The 23,715-nt window shown below is 37.7% G+C and overlaps 1 long non-coding RNA gene across 1 annotated transcript in view; it reads left to right on the top strand.

Annotated features, from left to right (window-relative positions):
* The window catches only part of LOC119691074, a 46,677-nt gene that overhangs the window by 11,309 nt on the left and 11,653 nt on the right, over window positions 1-23,715 (top strand). Inside the window, exon 3 of the long non-coding RNA XR_005253827.2 lies at window positions 8,509-8,556. This is a non-coding gene — a long non-coding RNA (uncharacterized LOC119691074). The remainder of the gene's footprint in view (window positions 1-8,508; window positions 8,557-23,715) is intronic.

Below are 23,715 nucleotides of genomic sequence, written 5' to 3'. Positions count from 1 at the left end.
TAAAGCCTTTTTTAAACGTGAACAGACTAAGATCGAGCTAGCATTTCCAGTAGTGATTCTAACTAACGTTATATCTGGAGTTCTCAAGGCCAGCTCTAAAATAGTTGAGCAAAAAAAGTCCATTAGGTGTTCTGTAGTCACGCCATACCTACAGGCTACAATATGTGATGGTTGTGATGGTAATTCCAAACAATACTACAAGTAAATTGCAGTCAGTATAAGTAAATTCTTACAAAATCAAAATCATCTTCCAAAAAACATTTAAAATTTAAAATGAAATTAGTATTTAGAAAAGTATCACAGAAGCTCAGAAGAACTTCTACATAATAAAATAAGTTCAAGTGGCTTGTTAAATTCCCCGGTAATTAGTCGTTGAATATTGTTGTAAGTATAGCGTATCTGCAGTGGACATGGACACAGATTAGTGCCGGCATGGGGCCTCCCACGTGCTGGCCTTGAACTCGCCGGAGCCAGCTCTGAATAACAATACCGCAGACTCGCCCGGCCACAGAGAGCTGCACACTAACTAGAACTAGACACAGATTATACGGGTAAAATTATAGTTTAAGACATAAATTCGTGGACACTGCAGGAGTCGAGTCAATCAGGAAGGCTTCGTAAAGCAGTGTTCTAAAGACTGGATCTGTAATCAACATTCTAGATTAATATCCAGATTGTTTCAGGCGATTTGGATATCAACTAAGCTCTTAGGCGGGCACTGTATAATAAAAATAAAAACTAATTCTGTAGAGGTACCTCATGTTCCTTAAAGCTAAAATTATGTTCTTTAATCTTGTTTTCGTTTGATTCGAAACGCCAAGATTCTAAGAAATGCTAATTTCAATTTCTTAGAAACTCGTCAAAAGCTTTTCGGTTTTCCAAATTTTCCAGTACTTGCTTACCTAAGTACCTACTCAGTATTTACTGAAATTTCTTTTGTTGTAACCTGATTCCCGAAACTTGGATATGAGTTTTTAACATCCAAATACCTCTTGTAGAGAAAAATAACAACACAGTTTAAGATTATACCAACTCATGTAGGTAATACTTTAGTTGGGTGTAGGTATCCTGATAGATCTGTTTTGGGCTGAAAAGCGAAGTTACATGTACTTACTTACATAGATTTTTGTCATATTTAACCTTTCGCAGAGTTATGTTCAGTTCTGTAGGTAGTTCAATAGGTACTTTTTACTTTTCTGTTTGTTTACCGCAAACGGCAAGTCTGTCCCGTAGACTTTTCATATTTTCACGATAGTAAGTAAGTAAATTAGAGTTGCGTTCCCAGTTCCCAGTAAGCAAAACAGCTGTTTGACGCCGACCGACTTAGCTGTTTTGTATACCGAATGTTTTGAGTTTCGAGAATCTAAAATAGCTTAAAATTCCAACGTTGAACTCATCTAGAAATATGAGTTGTGTATGAAAATGCAAAACAAAATATCCGGTATTGTTGGTTCTTGCTCAACGATACGAAACAAACCTAATACTTACTTCAGCTACTGAAAATAGCTGAAAACAGTCGATCAATTGCTATTTCATAATTTTCAGGCTTCATTTCTGAACAGCTGTCATGCCATCGGCACGTTTATAGCATCGTACATTGTGCAGCAAACAGCGCCCAAAACTTAGCTTTTCGTGAAAGTGACCGAAGTGAATGTGTAAGCCTTAAAGCGTGTACGTAAGCCTTACACTTTAAAGGGACACGCCTTAAAGGTAACACAATTTTATAAAAGACAAAGTTTTTGTAATACTAATAAGTTACTAAAACATAATGTAACAACATCATTGTTAACACGGCGAAAGCGGCATACATTTACCTAAATACAGGGTGGGCCAGTGAAAAGTTTAAATTTAAAAAATTCACAGAAAAAAAACTATAAGAAATATTTCAAAAAATCTTTTTTTAATATAACGTCAGAAGTCGGGATTTTTAAAAGAAATAATAATAATGTTCATATGACCCCCGTCGCGACTTCGGCATTCTTCCAAACGAGAATGGAAATTTGAAAATACTCTTTTGCATATTGTTGGTATTGCCACCATCTCTTTCCTAATCTTTGCTTTTAATTCACGCAGCCTCCTTGGTTTATGGATGTACACACGGTGCTTCAGGTATCCCCATAGAAAAAAAACCTACTGGGACAGGTCAGAGTTCCTGGGTGGCCAGGATATCGCCTCTCCGTGAAATCAGCTTTTCCGGGAAAATTTCTAAAACTACCGGCATGGACTCAATTGACGTGTAACAAGTGGTTTCGTGTTGCTGGAACCACATTATCGAATTGTAACCTCAAATTCCTATAGCTTAGAAGACAGAAACACTCGTAACACTTCCTATGGCAATACCGAGGTCTCTATGCAACAAAATTTCCATTCTCGTTTGGAAGAATGCCGAAGTCGCGACGGTGGTCACATGAACAATATTATTATTTCAAAAAAAAATCCCGACTTCTGACGTTATATTAAAAAAAGATTTTTTGAAATATTTCTCATAGTTTTTGTTCTGTGAATTTTTTAAATTTAAACTTTTCACTGGCCCACCCTGTATTTACAAGCATCTTATACTTCGCTAACGTCGCTATCAGCTGACGCGCGCGTGCGTCACGTTCACGTTTCGTCACAAAATGGCGGAAAACATGGCCGCCGACGTTTGTTTATTTACCGGAGTCACATTCAAACGACATTTACCAGCATTAGAATACTATACTTTCTTTAGACACCGACGCCAACTCATCTAGCTACTCATCGATCATCTTCACCTGAGAGAGCGATAAACCTAAGATGCTTAAGGGCATTTATAATTTACAGTGACTCGTACAAGATATAAAACATGATGCAATACATCATTCAAATATGCAACTGTGTAACTACATTATACTGTTGTTCAATACAGAACATATGGCGTGACAAAAGCATTTATTTCCCATCTCTCTGCCAAGGTGAAATGACACTTTGTGTACAATAAATAGAGGAAAGTAATTCACGACAGTTGCAAGAGCACGTGGATAAGAAGTGATAACAATATAAATAAATAAACAAAATGGATGCCAAACCGTGGTGTGCAGCGCATTATCAATCCACGTGCCGCTGATACTGTTTACAATGAGCGGAGTTGTGCCATTACAACGCTAAAAGAATAAAACATGTACTTAAAACCACTGTTTAACATTGGCTGAATGGCATCAACAACAAACCACTAATTGGTGCATTGCATGTAGGACATGTAGGTATACTTACTTGAGTAAAGTAATTTTTCAATCTAGGTGATTTTACTTCATCATACTTCACAGTTTCAAGATCTGAAGTCTCCTGAAAACCTACCCATCCATTTACCGACAGTAAACCAAGTGCAACGCGCATGCCGGTGCATTTTAAATAGCGCTCCTCATTTAGCCGCCGTTATCCTCATCCATCAGTACCTACATAGTTATCGCGGATGGCACGTAAGCAGTTTCCACATTTAGTTCTCAAATAAAGCAAGCACGAATCAGCAACGAGCGTGCACATTCTGAACACTAATGTGGGTGACACACACACATAGACCATGCTAATAACACGCTATGGCCTTGAAAACTAACATATTTCATAGCACGGAACCTATGAACAGAACACGAGCTCTAGCTGTAACCAAGTTTAGTGCTGTAATTTCAAAGCTCATCAAGCAGCCACGCCAAGTAATTGCAACTAACTAACGAAGTGTAAACTTTTATTGGCGTGCTTTATAATTACAACTCGTGTGTCGCAGCCATCATTTATGGGGATTATGTAAACCGCCCCTTAAACACATGTAGCTACGACATACGGCTATTATTAATCGAGCGTCGGTGTGCGGGTGCCACATAATGTGATGTGTGTAGTGCAGTCGGTGGCACACTGGCACAGTATGCTGCATCCGTGTGTGTGATGCAGCTTGCGATGCACACTAGCGCGATGCCGCTCGGTGCACACGCGCGGGCGCGGGGGGCGCGGGGGGCGGGGCGGGGGCACGGCCATGGTCGCGCAGACCTTGAGCTCGCATGGCAACAGCGCCGGCTCACAGCTCACTCCGTACCTACTTATTTATTTTGGTTGAGCTCGTCTGCACGATGGCTTGCAGTTTCTCAGACGCTTCATGGAATGGTAACGAGTTGCCACGGGAATGTGACCTTTAGGCGCGCCCGTCAGGACTCCTCTGTACCGACGTGAATTTCTTCAGCTAATGAATATATTGCGGACGCTGGCTGTCATTAAGCCCTTATCATGTAAATCCGAAGCACGATGGTAATTCTGACCTCTCTGTGGTCGATGCTATCACGTTTATGGAAAAATAAAAGTGCTTTTAAGGGAATCCAAGTTACAACGTATTTACATTTTAAACAGCAAAGACTTCATAGCTGTAGGAAAAGCTAAACTGTAAGAATCACGAAGATACATATTATTGTTTTATTTTGATGACAATATATGTGGGAGGTAAGCCCAATTCATACTAGAGCGTTATTGCTATCGCATATTGTCGCTCTGATTGCAAAATTACATCAAAATGTTCTTTGTCATCGAAAATTCAATTTTATGTTGTATCGGTACTACTTCTGAAATTGTATTGATTCAATCTAAAAACCTGCTAGAATCTATTTTTCTATGACATAAAGCATTTTGCAATAACAGCGAGGAAGACTTAGAACTGAATAGAGCAAATTAGTTCAGAATTTCCACAAGAAAACTTTTCACAGCGATTGCTGGCAAAAGCTTATTTATCTCAATAATATTTTACTAAAAGCTGGCTACTATTTTAGGATTTACTTGACCTTTAGCTTGACTTCACGCCCACATATTTTTCTGAGGGATTTTTGTATTTGCTCAGACCAGTGAATATAATCTGGCTGTTTGGCTCACACTGAAATCCTACATTTCCCTGAAAATTCATCTTCTTTAGAGCCTAGACTTCAAGTCTGATCTTAGCAGCTCAACATAATTTTCTGGGTTTTGGGAACTGAAATTGATCAAAACGAACTCTTGGCTGTTCAGAGAGCACCTAAAAAGTAGATTATCAGTTCGGAATGTGGGTAAGTATAAGATGAATAAAGGTCGTAGAACACTAACAAATTAAAAAATATTTTTGAATTTCAGCTGTCGCATGGGCTTATGATATATTTTACAAAGTATAACTTGAGCTGCCCACTAATAACACAACAACTGAAGCAATATAGTGATTAGTGAATCACCGCGGTCCAAGGCCCAATAAATGTTATTATCAAGTATTACTGTTATTAGTTATTAAGTAGGTACAATAGATAAATAGTATAAAATAATGTATGTACTGCAAATAATAAAATCCTAAGGTACAAGCTTAGCATAAGATTAGTAGGATATTTAATTTAAATAGTTTCACATTATTGAATAATGCTTACGACGTTGTTTTCAAGTGTCTACAATGTTACTATCAGTGGAAACTTTAATTGACTTCCTGTTACTTTAAGATATAGCTACATACATTGTTATAAGTCTCTAGTTTTCCGAACAAAATAAAATAAAATAAAATAAAATAAAGCCTGTGTTACAATATTACGAATAACCTGATTTTAGATAAGCCTAGTAGAAGCGGCTTCACAAAATAGTGAGTCACCTACCATATCAGATTCAGTTCTTATTAGTGCGCATGTGCCTATAAAACGTAAATCATACATACCTACATTCGCATCTTGTAATATTTCACACCAATCACACCGTTCAGCTAGGCAGAAGTGCATTGCTTGCTGTCTTGCTGTACTACCACAAAGAACTTTAAACGCTAAAGAAATTTGTCAGATTTTGTAGGCGTTTGACATCGCTAAACACCTGTTAAATATCGTCTATGTTTTTCTGGTAAGGGCCTTAAAGTTTTAGGTTTCAAGCCTTCGAATTGAGAATCGAAACGAATTATCTAGTAGAGGCCTTATTATTCAGCAATGGACGGTGACAGACTGATGATCAAGAAACCACTAGCGAGAGGTTTTCATACGAAATTGTAATTTATAGACGCGTGCCAACTTCAGTTTTGATAAAAACCTGTGTTTTGTATACTCTAGCACACTAGCATGTGTTTAGTCCATGATTATATTGATTGAGATTACAGCGTGAGTGATATTTGATACCCGGCGTGTGTATCCACGGCCGCACCTTGTCCTCTCTTATTAATTACACCCTGTATAATATTATGTGATATATATATACTTTTGTTACTACCTATAAGTACCGAGAGATTTTCATGATTGATTGAACTTGTTCATTGGATGGAAACAGTCAAATAGAGAAGTCGTTCAAATAAGAACTTTACTAGGATCAGTAGATATAGTTTCTTATTAGGTTTTCAGTAGAAAGTCTGAACAAGCTTTTTGTTTCCAGAAAAGCCTCAAATCAAATCAAATCAAATCATTTATTTTGCTGAATATAGGTACATTGGTTTGGTGTATGATAAATAAAGGAAAGTCGCTTAACTATACTCCACCCAAGAGGGTTTGCAAAGTTTTAAAATTAAAAATAAATTAGATTAAAATTAAAACATAAATAAAAAATTAAATTAAAATTAAGAAACAGTGATAAATTCAATGAATGCATGCATGTCAAAGATATACCTAATTAAATATTTATACATATAAACTTTTGACACAGCTACAAGGAACGTGACTATTACACATGGTCTTGAAGAAATTCTTCTAGGCTGTAATAGGCTTTTCTAATAAGAAATTTTGCTAAGCATTTTTTGAACAAATTGAGTACATTGATTTCTCTTATACAACTCGGCAAATGATTGTAGATTATAGGGGCCATACCAAAAACACTCTTTTTAAAAAGAGCTGTTGAGCAGCTGGCAGCGCTGATTTTATTTCCACACCTTTTACTTTTGAATTTTCCAAAACGATCGCTATTTCCTTTCACAAAGAGTGCTATTTCTAAAATATATAATGAAGGCAACGTTAATACTTTCAGTTGTATGAAGTGCGTTTTGCATGTGTCTGTTGGTTTTAATTTACAGATTGATCTAATGCATCTTTTTTGTGCCTTAAAGGCGATATGTTTATCTGTAGAATTACCCCAGAAGATAAGACCATATCTCAGAGTAGAGACCACATACGCATAATATGCAGCTAATACTGCTTTTTGATTGACCACTTTTGCAAGCATATGTAAAGCGTAGGCGAATGATTTAACTTTAGAGCAAACCCTTTCTACGTGGTTCTTCCATGTCAAATGTGAGTCTATGTACAAACCTAGAAATTTTGTGGATTCAACTAAATTTATATTTTTATTATTGTATTTTATGTCAAGATTATCTAATTCTGATTTAGGGTTGTAATTATTTTTAAATGTCATTATATTTGATTTGTCAATATTTATTAGTAGATTATTTGAGGTGAGCCATTCAATCACATCTGATAGTGTATTTGTAATGTCAGATTCTAAAGCATTTATATTATTGTTTTTAAATAGTATTGTACTGTCGTCGGCAAATAATACCATAGTGTTTTTTGTTTTTCTAGGTAGGTCATTTATGTAAATTAAAAATAGTAGAGGGCCTAAAACACTCCCCTGTGGTACACCGTATTGAACAGACCTATCCATAGAGCCTGTGAGGGTTGTAAAGTGTTTCAGAAAGACCCCAACCGTTCTGCTTACTTACTTTTTGCAACGCCCTGTTAAGCAGCTAAGAATATGAGTTACCTTGATCTGCAATCCCACGCCATTCGCCCTTTGACATTTGCTCCCAGCAGTCCGCGCATGCTCCCTAGTACCCTCTCCCCCCCGTAACCTAATACCCCCCTTCCCGGTAGGAAAATCTGCGTGGGCTGAAGACGACAGCCTTCCAGGAAGTTTATTTTTATCAATAGATTCTGTTACGTATAATAGGATTTAGAGAGAAAATCTTTTCCATAGCTTTCCACATTCAAAGCGTACCTAAGGAGAAGAGAAAAAAAGTAGTTTTAGTTTGAAAACACAATAAGGTTTTTCAGGTATCAGTCTATCAAAGGTGCATTATAAATTTAATTTTCATTCTCTCACGTTATCCAAAATCAGAACCCACTTAACTTCTCAGTAAATAAAAGTATTTGTACTCGGACAGAACAGAAGAATATTCATCTAGGTGCTTTTTTAAAATTATGAGCGTAAAAATGACTAGGTACATAAGATTCTAAGGTATCCAAATAATAAGATGTTATAATGTCAACAGGATGACTAAATATAACTACACTAGGTATCATTAGTCGGTTTTTTTTTACGGCGCACGCACAACATTTGATTATTTTGCCCTCCAAATCTAATGATCTCGCTCTTAACCACGATTGTACAGTCAGATATTGAATAAATATAATATTTTAACCGAATTCAAAAAAAGGAGGAGGTTCTCAATTTATCTGTATGTATTTTTTATTATACGTTTAATATTTCACTATGATCTTTGAATGTACAATAATTAATAAATTTTGTTTGTATGCATAATCAAATCAAAAGTACACAGACTTGAGTATACTTATTAATTCATATTTTCTGTTATTCCAGGTTGGCACGGGACAAGAAAACCGCAAAAGCGCTGTAGATAAAAAAAAGGTAAGTGATTATATTTTTGTCACATTACTCCGGTTTTTTTTCTGGTAATATTATAAAAACGTAAGAAAGAAAACTGTATAAAATTCGTTTTATACTTACCACGAAAGCCTTAAATTGGCTAAATAAAACATAATATCAACTTATTTTTTCTTAAATCTATTTTTCATAATATATGGAAACAAATTCAAATATTTTATTTATTTATGCGTTGTATTATGTACCTACATATTTTACCTATGTACATATTGTACCTATGCACATACTTACTATATCTGTTTAGCTTGTTATTTCTATACAATAATTATATCTATGAGGAAGTGGACTTCGTTTGTTTTCCATTCGGATTCATGATGTCACTATTCTACTTGTAACACTTAACTTTACCTGACTTTACATTTAAATAACGATTCATCTATGTTATATGGGTTTATCTCAGGTCTCAGCGTAAATAGACTGTTGTAGAACAGGAAACCTTCCTCGTTTTATTATATAATACAGTTTTACCTCTGAAACTAGGTATTTAAATTCAAAATTATGTTTGTCCTATCACAATCTTCGTAATAATTACATATACAATAAACCGTTATACTACAATTTTGCTACGAAATTTCGTAGCAGTCGTGTAGCGTTATCCCGTGTAGCACCCTGCGTAGCAGTATTTTTTTTAATGTGAGGGGTATAATACATTCATAAAGAAGGTATACACCATAATAATATACTATAAATAATATGCCGAAGCCAAACATTTAGCAAAAACAAGCATTTTTATAACCTAAAATTATGATACAATGTAAAAAAGTTACCGAATATATATTTTTAACCGCCGCACCGCGTTGATCTTACTTGTCAGAAATCAAATGGATTATCTTTATATTATACAATACTAGTTATGTGAAAGTATAAGGAATAACATGACTTCAATCATAAGTCATCACCATCTCGATCATCAAAAAAACTGTACTGCGCATCATATACTTCCTAAAACCATTATAATGTACAATCTTACCCAACCCCACAGTCCCAGTGGGTCTGCTGGATGCACTTGGCACCCACACAGACGAGGGTCAAGGTCGGCACGCGGGGCGGCACCACCGCGGTGTGTGTGTGTGTGTGTGTGTGCGGCACCCGGGTGTGGAGGGTCCGGGCAATGGCGGACTGTTTACCGGGTAGTGGTAGGCGGTGCGATGTTACTTGCGTAATAATAAAGTTTATAACTAAGGGCCTTTGCCTTACCATCAAAACTTAAACAAATGCTAAATGGTGTCAGTTTGCCGTCAAATACATTTAAGGGCCCGTACAGGGTGACGTGCCGCGCCAAATTTGGGTTTTCAATGCTCTTCACACAGCACACGCAGTGACACGCACACATGTAAGTTTGCACAGTGGGTCATAAACTTTTACTCGCCAACTTTATTGACAATTATTTTCAAGTAGTGATTTGAGGGTAAGTATAATTTTTAATTACACTGGTACCTAAGCACCAGGAAAGAGTAGAAATTAATAGGGGTGTCACTTTTCTCCATACTCGGAACCCGATTAGCTTTCTAAACAAATGTAGTATTTACTTACTTGTAGAAAGGTAACTACAGGTATTAAAGTGTAGATACTAAGGGTATACTAAGCCGAAAGGGGATGACTCAAGCGGTCATTCTGAACAACTTTTGTTCTACGAGTTTTGCAAATTCGCGAAAAAAAATATTCGTTTTCCATGGTAAAAAGTCACGTGTCATCAAAGTTTCTATGAAAAAGGTTTTTTTTTTGTTCATTTTCGTTCACTCGTAGAACAAAAGTTCAGAATGACCCCCTGTCTCACTTGTTTTTACCCGACTGCCGAAGGAGGAGGGTAATATTTTTCGATTGTATGTTTGTATGTTTGTAAGTATATTTTTTGGTAGCAGAATAATATTTTTTCTTATTTTTAGGGTTTCGTACCTCAAAAGGAAAAAAGCAACCGTTATAAGATCTCTTTGTTGTCCGTCTGTCTGACTGACTGTCTGTCACCGCCCTTTTTCTCAGAAACGGGTAAAGATATCAAGCTGATATTTCGCATAGATATGGGGAGTACCCCAAAAAAATATTGGGGTACTCCCTCTCCCATACAAGTAAATTGGGGCTAATATTTTTTCCGGTTATTTTGATGGTGTAGGTAGGGTATCGTTGAATTGGTCTTTTAATATACCTAATAGGTATAAAAAATGGTTAAAATATAATTATTTTGCTTTTACCCTTAAATTTGGGGACCACACCATAGAAAAATCCTAATTAAAAAATGATTTCAATAGATGGCGTGTTTTTATGTTGGGTAACTCAGAATAAGAAGTGATGATATCTCAGAATAATAATGGTTAATGGTGCTATTCCGCTGAGCACAGAAACCGGTGGGACACAAGTGAAAAGTGGCGGTTCCCCTCATCTCGCATAATCTTTATTGACCAAAACTCATTTCGCATAACTCGTATGGTCTAAACTTTTTTGGCCGAACCATCACTTTGCCAAGAATTATGTGGCATAAGGCTCGTTTTGTCTAAAACTCTTTAGGCACAATCTTTAAACACCTAAGTTTCGTTTGCTCAAATGTATGTTCGTCTATACCTATGTATAATCTTGTTTCTCCTAATGTTATCTTAATAAATAATATATTAAGTATGTAGTAAATGTACAAATTGTGGTATTTTTTCTCATACATCCCGAAAATCACGATATTGAATGATTAAAAAATTGAAAGTTAACGAGCAATACAACATACATTTATAATACACATACAATAATTATTACAAACCCCATGAGATCGAAACCTAAAGATAGGTGCGACGACGAGCAAAGCGAGGAGGAGCGTGTTAGGTGCACATGTTCATCAAAACCAAAGCGGAGCGGAGCGGAGCGTTTTCCAAACAGCGGAAACAATACAAGGCACCAGTTTGCGCTATAGAGAGACGCTCCGTCAAAGTTAAAGCCAAACAAATATTATTACTTTGTATAAACCTATTATTAGGCTATTCAAGATATGGCCATACCATTATTAGGCTAAACAAGATAATGCGAAATAACTTTTTACTAATCGAGATTTATGCCATACGATTTTCGGCGAAACGAGACTTTGACCAAACGTTACTATGCAATACGAGATTAGGCAAATAAATCTTGGGCCAAAAAAGGTAGAACCGAAAAGTGGTCATGAAAATGCACTAGGGTAGACCCTGCTCCTAGAACAGGGCATGAGTTTGTGATTTGTGTGCGGGGATGGAAACTTTGAATATTTTCTTGATTTTTTTTATTATTGATGCAATAACATATAGTATTTTTTCTGAGTTACCAACCAAAGTCACCCCGTGACAGGGTGACTAGATAGGTACTTCTGCAAATTACGCCATCTATCGTTGGTTTTTTTAGTAACTACTGTCTATAGAAGAAATTCCGTCATTATCAATTTTACGTTACGAATGAATTTAGTAAACCCAGTAAACCTAACTAATCCAGAGGAAACCTAAAATATCTTTCTGTCTCTCTGAAAAACATACTTAATAGCCCAAACTCGATGCTTTTAGCTATTAACATCTTTGAAATAAAATTCAGTCACCACCTTGTTACTGCCCTCATCAGATCCTCACGAGACCATTCCTCAACCAGTACCATGAGACTGTGTTTTTGATGAATCCTAACCTAATGTTCCTACGTATTGTCATCACTTAGATCCATTCGCTATATTCCTGCTCCTCATCGGACCTTTACGAGACTGTAATGTCACGCGAGAACATTGCCCACTATCTAATTTAATTTAATGTATTGAATATAGTGTAAGAATTATGCTTCCTCAATTTCAAATCAAATTATGTTGGTGTCATAAAAGTTGAAAAAGTGCAATGACAACCAATGTGCAGTGATTTTGTATCTGTACACGAAAAGATCGCGAGCTGTCAGTGCTGCCTAAACCGACGTGACCCTTCTTTGGAGGCCAGCGGCCGACTGAGTCAAACGTCGCTTGTGTTTATGATTTTATAACACAGAAAGCCGCCATAGATATTTGTATGAAGATTTGAGGGAAAAAAATTGCCCAAGTTTGTTATTAATTTACACAAAATAGGTGTGTGTTTATTTAAAAACAAGGTATTTATCGCCTAGTCCAAGCATTTATCTTTATAATTTGATAAGAATCATATGTAAATTCTTGATAATTACGACACAGTTGTTACAATACGGGAGTGTGATTTACTGGTTTTCTGAAATTAATTTACAGTTATCCATAAGCATTTACTTAAATTCGAATGATTCAGCACCTAGCTAGACTCTTCGGCTACCTGTGTGATTTTTTTCAAGGCTGTAGAGCATCATTTACTATATAATTCTATGACAATACCAACCCTCGATTCCCTATTGCAGACCCTTAACTACGTTTTTTTTTATGGTAACGCTGTGTTTGGTAGTTGCTATTTTTTATATTAATCTCTACACAGAATTAGAAACACATCATTTAATAACTACCTATAAGTACTTGATTGGTGTGTAGACCTAAGAGAAAAGAGTTCAACAATGACAAGTTATTGAAGAGATGATATCAACCACGGAAGTTTGTTCTTATAAATACTATTTGTAAAGATTATATTAGATACAGCCATTAAACTTATTTATAAAATTTACAATCAGTTCGCAAAAGGTTTACAAAGTAACAACGACAGGAGAGGTAAAAATCATGTGTCTTTTCACTGATTTGCTCACTTTTTACAAATACTTTACTATGAATATGAGGTTCAGTAAGTTAAAATCACCTACAATAATAATATATTAAACAATCGCAAATACCCACCTTTTATATTTAGATATCGTGTAAGATATTCCTATATAAAAACTTGGTTAGTTGCTTGTTATACTGTTCGTGTCCATAATGCTCATGAAACCTAAGTTATATAAACCCATTGAAACGAACTGACCTTCCTCAACAATTGAAAACTCTACATATACATAAAGCTATGTACTGTAAACAGCCAATGTACATAACTAAATACCTACCTTGCAGGTATGCCATAGGATAGGCTTTGTTTACGCTGAACTTCTATGAAAGGTTTAGTTCATGTTTTCCTCGCTTGGCGGCGTTGCAGTCGCGATGCGATACTAATGCCATCTATGCTCTGTAGTGCACATCACCAAACGCGCAGCGCGATTCACCGCATACAATATGGCAAAGCAGCGAACTTGTTGTATTACTGCCAATGAAGCTGCGTGCTTGCAGCCGTTATCGACAGATGTCTCTATTGGACTGTTAGATTTCAAACTATATTCTAATTAACAGTGAACGAAAAGTTAAGAGAAAACTTAATTGGCAAAACATAATACTGTAAGAAAGTTTAATTCCTAGAGAGGTTTTTAAACAATAATGCCTCCTTGAATATTTATACTTACTGCATATGTCATTTAAATTAGGTATGTTAATTTAGTGGATAATTATCACAGCAGTAGATGATGCTCCAGACTTTGTAGTTCACAAGTATACGTTATCATCGTGAATATAATTGTCAAGCGTCAAGAATGCTCATCTATCTATGAGTGACCAAGCCCAAGCCCAAGCAACATCAAGAATCCTGCACCCCCAGCATGGCAGACCGGCGAGTCGTCATGTACCCCAGCACGGAGCAGCGAGTCGTCGGCTATCGAACGACCGGGTGCCACGCTGTGCTCCCTCAGGTTTCATTGCGAGTGAACACAGCTGGTGGTATCTCAGTTGTTCCCTAGTTCCCCCCACGCGTCACACTACACTGGCTGGATAGAAATAGGAAGAAGATACTTCGTGAAGATGAGAAGATTAAGAAAAGAAGAAGATAGTGAAGATGAGAAGATTGTTCGAATTTTGTATCCTTGATTCCTGACTTTTGCCACTGACACGTAAATTACGTAGAGTAGAGAGTCCTGAAACGCTAACTTTGCATCAGAAAAAAGTATCAACTTCAAAAAAATATGTCAACGTGAGTTGACATTGAGTTTATGACTACACTCGCGAGCAACCAAATCGACTCAAGCCTTCACGGCGCACATATACATTGATTTTCCTAAAACGATAAATGGTAAATATAAAAGTGATATGTCATTCGAAAGCTGAAGAATTAGGCTTTCAATTAAGATCAATACCATAAAAAAAAACTAAGCGCAGATTTAATGACGCATTTTAATTGCCCGTCAGTGTTAATTACCTCATTAGGAATCCACGCCTTGCGCTACCTGATCCCGCTATAAAACCTTTCCACATCCGGTGTACCTTATCAGTCGCTTGTTGCAAGTTGACCGGTACACATCTCGTTGCATTGTATTCCTTGTTTTCGCAAACCCATGGATACCACACCAGAAGAAGCTGCTCAAGTTGTTGCCTTGCTGCAACAAGGGTTAAGTCAGCGAGCAGTCGCTGCCCAGCTCCACTTGAGCCAGTCTGCTGTATCCCGAGTATACAGACGGTTCCAAGAGACTGGTGCCTTCAATCGAAGACCAAGAACGGGCCGCCACCGCTGCACTTCAGAGAGAGACGACCGCTTCATTGTCTCAACCTCGCTGCGCAATCGACACCTTACGGGCGTTGATGTGCAGCAAGAACTGAGACGTGTACGACAAGTGGCTGTCAGCGAGTGGACAGTGAGAAGACGCTTGAAGGAAGCCAACTTGACACCAAAAAGACCTGCATCAGGCCCCAAATTGACTGCAGGCCACCGACAAGCGCGTCTTCAGTTTGCTCGAGAGCATCTCGATTGGAGCATTGCGCAATGGCGGTCGGTCCTGTTTACTGATGAGTGCAGAGTGTGTCTGCATGGCAGTGACAGGAGAGGCCGGGTCTACCGGCGTCCGGGGGAACGATTTGCCCAATGTTGTTTCGCTGAAACAGTAGCATATGGCGGCGGTTCCTGCATGATGTGGGCTGGTATTTCTCTAGAGGGAAAAACCGCACTTGTTTTCGTGCCTGGAGGCGGCCGAGGAGGCGGGTTAACAGCTGATCGGTACATCACCGACATTCTACTCGGTCATGTTGTGCCCTATGCAGAATTTGTCGGTGAAGACTTCGTGCTAATGCACGACAATGCCCGCTGCCACACGGCACGAGTCAGTCGGCAGTTTCTGAGAGAGAAGGAATTGCGCACGATGGACTGGCCTGCGCTCAGTCCTGACCTGAATCCCATCGAACACTTATGGGACGAGCTCAAAAGAAGAGTTCGGGCCAGGAATCCAGTCCCTGCAAGCGTGGACGAGCTGAAGACAGCTTTATTAGAGGAGTGGGACGGCATTCCTCAGGAAACTGTCAAAAAGTTGATAAGGTCTATGAGAAACAGGCTGCAGGCTGTAATTAGGGCAAGAGGGGGCAATACAAAGTATTGATTTAAATAAATAAATTTTTATCTTAACATTTTTTGTTTAATTTGTATAATACGATACCCATACCCTTTTTTCCTAAATTCCCGTTTTTCCTACAATTGCGTTCAGACATCATTTATTTCAAAAATGATGAATGGATTTCAATAATAATGATATCAAATTAAAGCTGACATCTTAAGCTTTTAAATGACATATCATTTTTATTATTTCTATTCATAATTTTACTTGTATTAATGTATGTTTGCGCCGTCAAGGCTTGAGTCGATTTGGTTGCTCGCGAGATTGTTTGTATGTATCCATAAAATATTATGTGATACATCATCTTCCGCCCATGAGTCTCAGGAGCAAACTGTTTTTGCTGGAGTGGAACATTTTGTAATAATAAATAAATAAATAAATAAAAATGTCTATTGCTGACTGTACTTCTGGAAATAATCTGTTACTTCTTCACTGTTTAGTTGTTTAGGTACTATTAGTGCAAGGCACAGACCGTATTAGATAAGGTGATAATTGCAAATTAGAAACAAGAACTTATTTTTACGTCAGCGATGAACTCTTTTCTATGGACAATGTAAAATTCCGGTAATGTCAAAATTTGCTAAATTATTTTATATATTTTTCTTAAATTTTTGATAGTCGCATTGTTGCTAATTCGAGCAAACGATTGGTAATACAATTTATTTATTTATAGGTTAAGCTTAACTAGTACAACTTCAATTTAAATGACTTTCGAAAAGTGTGTCCAAAAAGTCCAAATTCAAGTTATTCATTAACATCACTGAGTCTGTATGGAATATTCTTAGATGTTGAAACAGCAACAGTAGTCCATAATATTGCTAACGGCCATTAATGAAACTGTGTTTTACACAATTTAATTACAACAATACCAGTCTAGTTCACAACATATTTCCAAGTCTCACGCACGTGTTGCGTACTAAAGCCATTTTTTATTGAATGCGGGGAAAGTCATTTGTCCAATAGCCAATGGCCAGTGGCTAAGTGTTTGTTTTATTATTTCTTACTGAAGTAAGGACGCTGTATCCGCATGCCTTCTGCTTTCCTGGTAACTGGTCATTCATTACGTTGCGCGGAAAGGTGTAAAAGACTATTATTTTTCTAATGCTATCACTGTTTCGCATTTGCGGCGCATTGCTTGATCATTTCCGTTATAGGTACCCACACATGTAACAAGTTCGAAGTTTTTTTAAATTTAGAATGTAATTTAATGTATTTATTTAATTAATTGAAACATTCATGAGGATTAACTACAGGTGGAATATTATAAATCTTGATCATACAAAGGCAGGATATTGTCCTTGACATACTTATCAACTTTCACCATGGGATCAACTCATGAACCTGGGCCACCCTGCATGATATCTTGATATAAAGGAACTATCCCTTTGTATAAGAGTTACAAATACTTAAGTACGTTCAAGCCCATTGAAGACTTTAGAATAAATAACTATCTATTAACTGTCAATATTGTAATGATGTGGGTAGCATGCTCTTATAAAATAAACCAGTCTAACCCGAGTCACCGTCTTTGATTCACGCCCGTCTTGACATGGCGCAGCCGGTAGGATACGAACCTACGCTCCCAAAGGGAGCTATCTAACTGGATCTAACTGGGAATCTAACATCTTACTGGGAATCTAACAAGGTTTGGTTGTTAGGTACTTTGTTTTATAATTTACACAATCACTCCATTCAAGAGTCATAAATCAAATATAGTAAGCACTAGTTTATATACATACAGTACATAAATCTTATATGTATATATCAGCTAATTTTTCATTCTATGTGGCAAAAGGTTTCGTGTTACAATACGAAGGCCGGCCCGGCCCCAAAGCCCTGAGCCTGTAAAGCCTAGGAATACCTGGATTATTGATCTGTGTCCTGAATTTATAACAGGTCAGGTCATATCCTTCATGGACATATCCAGATGTTATTTAGGTCATCCGAATATGGACTTGTGTTTAAAATGTAAAGAAATATTTCATTTATTAATATTGTAGGTATGTTTCAGATTGATGATCTATAAACTATAATGTCAGTGATTAATTACGTTGAAAGTTTATAAAGTTAAATTAACAATATTTGGTACCAGGCACTTTGACAATTTAGTTATAAGTACTTATATGTTTGATATTTTCCTAGAAATAATTACATTTGAAATGGAAAATTATGTTAATAATATACTTACATGACCTTGGCACACGCAACCGTCTTAAACTTAAACTTAGTTGATTTTATATATCAGGGAAAAATAAGTATAAAAATCACGATAGATGTTATGTATTGTTAGCTTTAACTTTCAAAGCTTGTTATGTAAACAATTTGTCTATGATATAGATTTATATTCATGAGCTTACAGCTTATTATTTATTTTACTTGTTGGTAAGTAGGTGGGCAAAAACCTGTTGAAACTGCGAGTGAAGGTGACACTTATGTATTCAATGTTTATGTTTATTGCAACTCTAACCTGAAACAAGATATTGACGATAAAGATTTACTATATTCAATGTTTTGTGTGCAAATTATACTAACTTACGAATTAGGTGTACGAAGTACTGCAATTAGTTGTTCAGAATGACCCCCTGAGTCACCCCCTTTCGGCTTAGTATACCCTTTTTGCAACACCCTATTGATATAAAAAATAGCTACCAAGCCTATGTATAGGTACTGGATGAAATCTAGTTCTAGTCAAAAAAGATTACATTGCGAGTTTGCAAAATCGGTACTCATACAGTCATCTCGTAAATAAAACACTTAGGCAAGTCAATTTATTGTTACTGTTAAAAAGGCCTTATCCAACCCTAAAATCCAACTGAGAAGTAGAAAGAATAAAAAAATACTTACACTTACCTTATTCCCAGGGTAATACAAAACTTAACGTGCTCGGTAGAGGTAAATGCAACATTTATATCTATCTCTCCCTCATGTAATTTATAAACAAATGAGAAACTTGGAAGAACAAGTAAGAAACAGAAAGTTAAAGATGGAGAACAAGTTCTTAGAAACGAAACGTTCCGACGCTTTAACTTATAATGACGGGAAAAGTTATGGGAAAATACTAGAATCTGCTACTAAAGTTACACTTATGAGTACTTATCGAGATATTTACTCGATTACTTATTTAATTTTAAATAATAATATTTCAGTTAAAAGAGGTAAGTACATATAATAATATATATTGTATTCAATACATTGTATTTCACATAGTTACCGATTTCTTGGTAAAACATGATTGTTTTTATAAACTGTACCTGAAACACTACAGTAAATACCTTGTTTCTGGTGAATAAATGAAGTATATTCTATTCTTTAATGGTGTAAGGATATAATAAACTTATCGTAAGACTACAACTACTTACAAGTCTGTCTTAAGGTAGCTTTTCCTTGCCTTTTTAAGTAACAATAATCTTGTAAACTACATAAATGAATGCTCCTAAAAATATCTGAGTCAGCATGTAATATCGAGTGTATCACTTCAACAAACCCGTCAAAGTGGGGTGGTTGCCAAATGTTCTGCACTCAATTACATAGTTGATGTAACCCGCCGTTACCCACCATAACTCGTGTAGGTAATCCGGTAACACCTGATTCACCACGCGTGTTTACCAAATACTTTCCGATTGCTTGTAAATACGGTTGATCCTCGCAGTTCCCAATTAGTAGGCTATTATTGTATGTTAGATTATTCGATATTTTTTATTATTTCTGGCTAGATATACATAGTTTTATATATGTTTCTGAAAGCGTCATAGCACAATCGCCCGCTGGACTGATGGCGGCTTTATACAGGGTGCTGATTATAGATGGCTGTGGATTTTGAACCGAAGTATCGTGGACTGGTGGTCTTTAGGATGCGTCTGACGTCTTTTCCGTAGGCACTCGCCTCATTTTAAACATAAAAATAAAACTAATACATACATTAATGAAATATCGAAATAAATCCCTACAAAAAGTCAATTATCTATGTAATCTATCTCTCATCTAGCCTAGACAATGGGCGCCTGTTAGTCTAAAAATTTATGTTGGTTTTGTACGCGAGCCAAGATGGCTGCCAAACACATTGGCAGGCCCTTCGTTATATAAAGAATTGCATCGGACAAGGGCACTGTTGTAATGCGACATTCGTTTTGACAATAAGACTGATCATGCTCTATTTCTTCTGATTGAAGGGTGTAGGAATAGACGGTAAGACGGCTGTAAAATATAATATGGACTATGTATGTGTACATATAATGTTGTATCTATAATTCTATAGTGATATGGTTGTTGGAGTCTGTATGTGGACAGACGGAATTTCAAGATGAATCTGTAAGGAAATTAGTTATTTTTGGCTGAAAACGAAACAGTAATTATACATCTTATCGTGTCGTAAAATGTCGATTAGGATCTGTGATCGTGGATTGGCCAATCAGATTAACGCTAGTGGCTGAGTGCCCAGGGTGCGCTGGACGTATACCACAAAGGAACAGATGGAACAGAACAGGATACATTACTCGAGGAGACTTCTTTCATGCACCCCAAACCGTACAAGATAAATTAGTTGAATTACATCGATGAACCAAGGATGAATTTCTTACTAAATTATGTGGCAGGTTTTGGAAAACCAAACAAAGGCTTTCATGTATATTCGTGGTGAATAATCTAAGATTTCTGAGTTTAAAACGATTACACGTGCTAAGCTCAAGGTGACATAATGTACATGATTTACGGTGCGCAATGGCATTTTAAAATGCAATTTAAACAAAAGACTAGGTACACGTAGGCGTCGGGCGTTCTCAGCTAGTTGCGTCATAAACATTAACCAGTACCGCCAGAACTCAGCAGAAGCTAGAAAATCAATACAGGTCCCGGGGCCCGGATACTGTACGCGTGTAGATCACCCACCACCCATAATGTAGCTGGAAAAGGGAAACCTAGATCGATGCAGCCCGCAGCCTCCGCCCACTCGGTTTCACGGTCAGGCCTGGAGCTGGATCGATGCAGGCTGCAGGCGGGCGGCGCCCCGCGCGGGCGGGCGGGGGCGGGGGAGCGGGGGGCACGGGGGGCAGGGCGGTGCAGGCGGCCGGGCTGCATAAGCCGAGCAGTTATTTCGGTGCAGCTGGATAGCTGGCAGTCGGGCGCGGCGCCTCCGCCGGTGCACACGTCCCCCGCGGCCCCACCACCGCCGCAGTCACTCCGCCTGTCTCAAGACGCACCTGTTGCACTCTCGTGAGGTGAAACCAAGTGGAAAACCGTTTTTCTCGGTACCGCGGACGGACGGGCTCGTCTACTTTCACCGCTCACATTCCGCGCGCCCGCGATACTCCGCCGTATGGACGCGTCATTTCAGATATGACTAACTAATATTGCGAGTTACAGCCCATAGCCAAGTGAATGCTGTAGACATGAATTTGACCATGAAAACATGCACTTCATGACTATGATGCAATTTGAAGCGCTTTGTTGACTTAGCTGATAAAAAACCGTCTGAAACAATGTGTTATCAGCTCTGTAAAACAGAGCACGTAAGCCTAATTGAATTTAGCTGACACAGTTTCGTTCTAAAGTACATACGGCTTGTTTTTATACGAAAACAAGGTTATGTAACGCGAGTCAATGTAACGATAAAATATGCAGACGTTTCAGCGCTCGTCACCCAATAAATGAGTTTATTATGGTAATCGTTTTGCGTTGCCAAACATTGGGTGATAACTGTAGAGATAGTTGGGAGGCTGGCAGGGCGTCATAGCTGGCTTTATTCCAGGGTTGCACGGGGGGTGGAGGCTGTGTGGGTAGTGGGAGGGGGGGAGAGGGGCGAGGTGGTCCCGGGACCAAGGTCAGAGGTAGCGAGCTATCGGAAGCAAGTGGCAAGTGCACCACTGCGCAGGTGTCCCGAATGACCTAGGAATCCTAGATGGACCTAAAATGGAAATTGATTTTCTGTTGTCAGTACATAAATTGAGTGCGGCGTGATTGGTTGTTGCGTTTATGGGTCTGTCCGCCATTTTTGGTTCTTTGAAGTGATTATGTAGCGGAATAGTTACAATTTATTGGTGATACAAAAACAAAATAAAACTTAAAACAATACATCGGGTAAGTAGTGTATGTAGATAAATGTTGTGCCTTAGTTCGATGTAATTATTATTTTGCTTATTTCTATTATAACTATAAACTTAATTACTTATAAAATGTTACTACATTATATTACTGTGTAGGTATACAAGAATATCAGAAAAAATAAAAAATAAAACAAAAACCTCAACAAAAAAATCAACAATTAAAAAACTTTCACTTTATGGCAGCACACACAAAACGAAGAAGGTCATAAAAATTACGTCCGAAACCAAACTCGAAGCGGAATCAAAAAGAAAACGAAAAAAGTTGAAAAAAACCATTCGCACAAGCGATACGCATCTCAGGTTGCGAAAGCGAATGCAACTGGCACGGATCATAAGTAAAGGCCACTCGCTTGCGGAGTCCAGCCCAAGCTGATAGGCGGAACGGAACGGAAATAATACTTCATATATATCACAAGTCACGTTAAGCCGAAATATTTTTATTAAGTACTAATGAATGAAAAGGAAAACACTAATGTGGATTCCTATAAACTGACGAGCGAAACTATAAATATCGGTTCAATCGTAGGTGTAAAGTTTTAAAAAAAACACAGTTTCATTTTTAAAAAGTCGTACAAAAGTAGAAGTCATTTGCAAAAGCGGAATCTTGTAAACCTCTTGAAGCGTGTGGTTCGGCCGCGGCTCAGAGGCCGTCCGCACACTCACGTCACTCACTCGGTAACTTTCCCCGCGAGACCATTGACCGTGGAGTCACTTTCTAAACCGTGTCGTAACGTATCGTCGGCCCATTGTAATTCACGACGCTATCGCCTAACGCAACACGCGATGCCATTACAACGATTTTTTTCGTCATTTTTACAAGCGCGGAGAAAGTGCTACGAAATTGTTGTGTAACCGCCTACGTGCTACGTCGTAGCGTCGTAGCAGCGTAGCAGGGATGCCAAATAGAGGAACCTTAATACCTTTCAGCCCTAGGCGTTGGCCTAATTAATATGCGCGGGCAAAATGCCAAGGTTAGGTTCGATTATAATTAAATTGGAGCGTAGTCTAGATATGACCCACCCTTGACCGCTGTCGCCCTCTGGCCGTGGCCGCCCGCCCCGCCCTCGCCCTCGCCCCCACCCCTCGCAGCCCCCGCCCGCGCCCTCTCTTGGATGCAACCAGGAAATTCAATTTTATTGTCAATGTTCCAAGTATACCTTCATTTATTTGAAATTTTAACATTTCAATTATAGTTTCGTAACTCTGTAGGAAGTATTAAATTAAATAATAACTTTGATTAAAAATCGTAGTTAAATCTTGAACAAGTGACAGTTTCATTCCTTTGTGGAAGAAACGACATTCATTTTTATATCGCAATCGTAATGGTCACTCTTAACACTTGCGATATTCAGTTGAATTTGGTCGTCTATTTATTTTATTTTTACAATCACATGTGATTAGGTAGCAATTTAGCCCTACTATTTAAAGTAATTATCATTACTATTGCAGTCGAACCTAAGGTAACAGTTCTATTACACAGCCTTGGAACCAAATCGGTACAATCCATCGAAAGGGCATGCCAATTACCTGACATTACGGTATCAATATTGATCTTTATTACCGTGCCATACCAATCATTTATTAAACCGCATAGGTACGTTTATGCCTTTGAATTGTAACATAAATATACAAAAAATCTACAATTCTAATCAGAATGTGTCACTGAACTTTTGGCACAACTATTAGTTACGAACTATTT

Source organism: Plutella xylostella, chromosome 25, assembly GCF_932276165.1.
Source record: "Plutella xylostella chromosome 25, ilPluXylo3.1, whole genome shotgun sequence".
NCBI lineage: Eukaryota > Metazoa > Arthropoda > Insecta > Lepidoptera > Plutellidae > Plutella > Plutella xylostella.
The sequence above is the reverse complement of the archived record's forward strand: the minus strand, read 5'-3'. Positions and strand labels throughout refer to the sequence as shown.